The sequence below is a fragment of the Eurypyga helias genome, unplaced genomic scaffold (genome assembly GCF_000690775.1).
Source record: "Eurypyga helias isolate BGI_N326 unplaced genomic scaffold, ASM69077v1 scaffold15730, whole genome shotgun sequence".
In the NCBI taxonomy this organism is placed as follows: Eukaryota; Metazoa; Chordata; class Aves; order Eurypygiformes; family Eurypygidae; genus Eurypyga; species Eurypyga helias.
The window spans coordinates 22097-28653 of NW_010227756.1; positions in this window are offsets into that span (position 1 = coordinate 22097).

Sequence of the window (6557 nt, forward strand, 5' to 3'; positions counted from 1 at the left end):
TCCAGGTTTTATTGCTGAGCAGGAGAGCATACAGTGTGGGACACCCCTTTGGTCAGCTGGGGTCAGCAGTCCTGGCTGTGTCTGCTCTCAACTTCTGGTGCATCCCCAGTCTGCTCAAAGGCAGGGCAGCCTGAGAGGCAGAAAAGCCCCTGACGCTGTGTAAGTGCTGCTCAGCAGTAACGAAAACATTAGTGTGTTATCAACACTGGTCACAAACCAAAAGCACAGCACCATATGAGCTGCTCTGAAGAAAATCAACTCTATCCAAGCCAAGACCTGTGCACCTGTTACTTCCAGTAAGGAGGAGGAGTAAGTTAGAGCTTTTATACTGGTATTTTGTTACAAGTGCATTGTTTAAAGGACATTGGTTGGACAAGATTTGTAGGTAAATCTGAAATCTTTTATTAGACCAACTGTTACAACTGGAAAAAATGAAGATGCTCTTTTGGGACAGTCATTCTTTGCTTTGGGCTGCAGGCATGAAAACTAGATTTTTTTTCCACCTGCACGAATTAGTTTAATAAAAGACACAGACTTGCAATTTTGCACTCCCAGCAGGTGACTGTCTCTGTACTGTTGAGACTACAACAGGGCAAGAAGTACAGAAGTAGCACCTGAACAGGAGTTCTGCAAGTATACAGTGAGTGTATAAATAAGGTCAAATAAATGAATAAATTAACCTGTCAAATTCAGTAACTCAACATGGTATGTAATCCAAAGTTCAACTTTGTTTAGGCTTTTATTGCTTGCTCTAGACCAACTGTTCCAGTAAACTACTGCTGTTTGGGTTTCTTTTGAGCGTGCGTGTTAGCACTATTGTTTCAAAGAAGTCATAAAACTTCAAAAACTGGACTTTGAGTTTACACTCTTTGTGCTTGGGAATTGATTTTTTTTTTAAATGAAATTTGTCTTTATCACCTGGGGAGAGTGTCTGTGAGAGAGAGCAAGTGAGCAAGAGGGAGATCTTTACATATCTACATCATCTTGAATTTCAAAGGGCTTTACAAATCTTTGTCTTCCAAAATCTACTAAAATACTATGGTTTGCATATGATTATATGAAGCTCATTAGTAAGGGTACTAATGAGCCTCTACACACCCCAGGCAGATAAATGAGGTTCCAGAGTAAAATGATTTGCTTAAGGTCAGACTCCTGTAAGTTGACAGCAGAGCTGGAAATAGAAACCTTTGTTTCCCCGTCCCTTGTACTATATTCCCACGGATGGAATGTGTTGGGTTTTTTTAAAGATGAAAACATTGCTGTTTGTTCATGCTCTTTTGCTTCTTGTGCTTTCAATGTAATCTTCACAAATGCAAATGTCCTGACCTAGAGCTATGTAAGGCCTTCATTAAAAACCTCTCCACAATATCAGTCTTCATGCAATTGTATGAAGTAGAAGGGATAGCCCAATTTAACAATTCCCATGCCTCATAAAATGATTGGCCTAGTTTCTTTAAAGTGGGTTTGAGCCATAGCCCCCAATGTGATTTAACACGGAAGCCACACTATTAATTGCCTATCTTCTGCTATTAAGGTGGTGAGTTACTGGAAAGTGAGGGAAGCACTGTTTACCTTTCATGCACTAATAGCCAATTTTGCATGGTTTTTTATCTTTATTTCCAGGCTGCAGTGTAGCTCACTGACTTTCCTTCTCCCTTCTGCTTTGAGGAGCTGTAATTGGGTTGGGGATGAGTGCAGGGAGGTGCAGAACTGGTGCTGCACAAGAGAAGGTCCAATATTAGCAGTGGGGCTCTGCCCTGGACACAGGCAGCCACTGAAACACTTCATGTCCACATCCTAGAGGGAATATGGGGATAGCGTTCCCTCCCCCATAATGGAGACAGGCTGTGTTAGGGAGATGTCTAGAAACTCCTGGTTACACCCTTCAGAAGGTACCGCACCTCCATTACAGTGTGTTTCCCCTGTGAGGGCTGAAACCTCCTCCGTGCTTTTCCCCTTCTCTCCACTGATGTCTCTCCTTCCTCCCTGTACGTACAGCATACCTTTTCCTTGCTTCCTGGTTGTTGCTGGAGCAGAACAGCTGTTGGTCTTGTCAGCAATTTGGGGCCAGGCCAGTGAAAGGGATTTTTGGCAATTCTAGGCTTGCAGGGAAGACTTGTGGCACAGGAAAAAAAAAAAAAGGATAAATATATATACATATATATGTATATATACATATATATATGCATGTATACATATACATATGAGAGAGAAAGCAAGGGAGAGAGTCTGCCAACCAGCCTACCATGTGAGTGCATACGCATATTGTTTTGGCAGGGCATGTGTGACTGTGCCTGCACATTTCATACCACTTTCATGCACTCTTCTCACCCTGAGCCCATTTGAAGATTGAACGGCTGGGGACACAAATTTGCTCCCTGGGATGGCAGCGCGGAGGGAGCCATCGGTGCCCGCGGTCATGGTTTACCTTTGCAGCACACGTGGCACAGTTCATCCGTCCCTGGGCAGACGGTGTTTTCTCCACCGGTGCTCGAGCCGGCGTGGGTAACGCTGGCAAGTGGAGCCTGGTAAACGAAAGTAAACAGTTTACTTGCTTCTTGTGTAAATCAAACAGATGAACAATCGTTCTCCTGCTTATCTCGGCAGGGCTGAATCAAATGATGGCTGCAGAGTTCAAACACATCACGTTGATTAAAATCGGGGGCTTTTTTTTGTAGGTTATCTGAAAACAGACTACTTTTTCAATGCACTGAGACAATAGTAATAAAAGCTGTAAAACTGTGTTCTGCTTCTGGCACTAGCCCATTGTAAACAGCGAGCTACTGGGCTTAATGAGGCAATTCTGTACCATCATTTTTAATAACTGAATGTTTGTCTCCCGGCTATTCAGGTGGGCTATTACTGGTATTTAATATTACTGGCAATGTTGTTATATATTCTGTGCCAGCACTGGCAAAGAGCAGGGCGATTCTTCCAGATAACAGCCGTGCAATAGCTTTTTTCTGGATTTAGCTGAGAGAAAGGCCAGGCAAAGCTATAGTGCTCTTGTATTTAGCTTTTCCTTTTCCTTGCAAGCACCGAAAGAGTTAAGTGCGATAATTACAGGTGTAAGCATGTTGATTCTAGCTTGTGTTATGGCAAACATAAAACGTATGGACTTAAAAGGTAAATGTTGATTGAAGCAAAAACCTGACGTCAATATAAACTCCAAACCACTCTGTATCTTGATATTTGGCACATGAATACTGTACCATATATATCTCATGTGAAATACTTAGGTTTGTTTTAGTTAGATGAGTGATAAACTGGTGATTGTGGTTCTCATTTCTACTGTAACAATTTACAGCATGACTAATTCTGCTGAAAGAAACAAAACTGTCAGCGACAATCTGGAGGGCTGAACAAACTGTTAAATGACAGCAATTTATTCTGTCAATGACATTGATGGGGTTTTCAGAGAAAAAGATTTGTATACCCTGCCTCGCCTGCCCAAATTCTCAGGGTGATTTTTTTCAGACCAAAGTGTTTTGTACCAATATTCCCTCGCCATCCCCAAATCCTGCCGAGGGAGATGAGTTGGTGGCTGGTGATGGGAGCTGTTGTGGCTGAAGCTGTAGACATTTGATCCCAGTGCCATCCCTCCCTGGCGATGTACTGGTGTGGCAAAGCCCTGTTTCTCCTCCCTGACTGGTGAGACAGAAAAAGAGGATGATTTTCAAAATGCCCGCAAAGCTGCGTGTTACGTGGAAGTCCAGGAGGGGTCAATCCCATGTGAGTGCTCAATCCCATGGAAGCGCTCAAGGTTATCACCTCTCTCCAGTGAGTGCTGGGCTGGCTAGAGGGCACGGGCTGCACAGATGTCACCAAGCAGGAGGGCTGTGCAAGAGACAAGAGTGCCTTTTCTTGGGGTTTTGGTACCAAAGCAGGCTGCCCGCCCTGACTGGGGAGCTAAGGGTTTTGCGTGCTGCTCTTTAGCTTTGGGTGCGAGGGGGTGAATCGCAGGCTATTGCTGATTTCGGCTGCTCTGTGCTGCTCTGAGAGGGAGGCACGAGCTGAACGTGTCTGGTAGGACTTGGTGCACATGTGCCTGCGTTGCTGGTGCCGGTTCGGACTGCTCACCCTCCGCTTGTCTCCCGCACCTTGGGCTGGGCCCCTTCTGCAGTTCACCCCACCACCATCAGCCTTGCTTCACATGAAACAGTGGACACGAGCACACATCTGCTTTTCTCTCTCCCCAGTTCTGTATAGTACTGAATTATCTCACGAGACCTGGGCAGCGCTGGGCAGGCCGTCCTGCCGAGGAGAGGGCGGCAGCGAGGTTGTTTTATCAAAGCATCACAGGTGCCTCAAAGCAGTCTTGATGCCAGGAAACATTTTTGGATCAGGGCCATGGTGGGGAGACAAGGGAGATGCTAGCTGTGCCCTTCCAGCAGCAGAGGCCGTTCCTGCTTTCCACCGGTGTGCTAACTGGTACCTCCAACAAGACTTTGCCCATGTACAAAACAAGGGTAAGCTTTATTTTGCCTTTCTGGTAAAAGACCTACTGTCAATTCTACGGCGCTGGGTCACGGGTGATGGTGAAGGGAGTGCGTGGGCAGCCCCTGGCTCCCAGAGGGGAGGGATGGGGCTTGGTCCCAGACTGTGGAGGCAGGTACGAGCACTGTGTTGGAGCCTGGGACGCCGGTGTATGGGGACAAGAGATGGCTGGGAGCCGGGACCTTTGCCTGGGGGGTGTGAGGGTGGAGCAGGAGGGGGTGGTGTGCCTGCAGCTCTGCTAGGGGCCATCCTTGAATACACTACGATTAGGATTAGACTTGTAAATCTCCTGAGGAGCCCTTGGTAAAGCGCCCAACATGATTCACAGGGCTTCCCCCTGCCTGCACCCCACTGTGTGCAAACCCTGGCTTGGAACCCTTGCTGCCACTCCAGAGGGGATGTTTCTCCAGACGTGAAATCTGCGTGTTCAGCAGCTGTGTCTGGCTCTGCAGCTCAGCCCACTGTTGAATCTCAGCGTATCCAAACCCTTGTGCCTGGGCTTCAGCTTTTCTTTCCTTCTGGGAACCGACTAAAGCTTGCATTTACTTTTGTGAGCCTCCAGTGAGGGCCGCAAGTGTGGATAACGTAAACGTGTGTATGTCCTCCAAAGATAGGGAAGGCAAGATGGACGATGAAAAAAATCAGGTGTTTCATGGTTTCTTAGGACAGATCTCTTCATACATAGGCTCATGTTTTTTCCCACTCCTTTTCGTCACCTTGGTATGTAGGTGGAGACTGACTGGTTGCAAAGAGAGTGCTGACCTTGCCAGCCCAGTAATAAACCAGGCTTAGCTTGAACCGAGGGGCTCAGCAGAATGACTTGCTCGGGGGGCAATTTGGAGCAGTGCTTTTTTCTCTCTGTTTCTAGGGTATCCGCATGTCCCACTTTCAGGTATTTTTTTCTCCTTTTGGAAACTCTAAAGGGAAGAAACTTTAATTAGGATTTTAAAATGAAATATAAAAGATGGCATTCTCAAGCTACAGCTCCAGCAGCTTATGTGCTAAGAGACATTACTGACTTCAGAACTTAGGTGTTTCCCATTTTCATAACTTGGATACATGAAAAACTTGGCCTACATAGTGTGTGTCTGTAGATTTCCTTGGAAAATGCTCAGAGGCTTAATGAAGAATTCAGCACATTGACTAGTTTTCCTTGAGCCTTGATGTGCAAGTTTTTTTTTTTAAAGCAAGAATACTTTTTGTTTTTTTGAACTATTTTCAGGTATTTGAGCTATGTGGTAAAACAAGGTCTTGAATGAGCATTTTCTTTTCTGTCTTGCAGGGTTTTTTATCTGTGTTAGCTCTGCTGCCTTCAGGGAAAAGCATGGCAGACAAGATTGGTGGTTAACAGCAAAAGCCAGCTGGGGAATCCCACCGCCTCCTCTTCTGGGGAAGAGCGAGAAGGACATCCAAGTCGAAAAAGAAGCAAATTAGAGAACTTGCGTTTTCTCTCCTCTTCCAGGTGACTTTTAGCGTGACTTGTTTTTGTGATAGTAATCTGTTGTTTTGGGCCACTGCCCATGTATGTGGGTCTGGAGGGGACAGAAACCTGGCACTTCAGAGGAACTTTTGTAGTCCATGGTAATCTGGTTATGTGATGTGGCACATACCGGGTGAAGAACATGGGAGTGCTTGTTTCCACACCTGCTGCATCTCTCATTTGAGGACTGAATATCCAGTTGATTAAGAAATCATGGTGACGAATGATTATAATTTCCTAGCATTGTGCAAAGCAGGAATTGGGTCTCCCGCATCGGAATGGCATGCTTTTTGTGATTGCTTTTGTGTTTAATATTGCAAGGTAAAAATCATCTGGAGGCAATAGAAGGAGGCGCTTTAAACACTAAGCTGTTGAAAATTAAAGGCTCCTTATGTGAGGTAATGAGCTTTTGCTGTGTCACTTGGATCATCAGGTGCGAGCCCACTAGGGGTGTCGTGGTCTTGGCCCCCAGACGTGGCCAGGCCCTGAGCTCAGGATGCCGAGTACACTACAGATCTGGCCACGCAAACGTATCTCGGCTACCAAAGGCATCATCTGACTCACCCTGCAGATGCAGCCC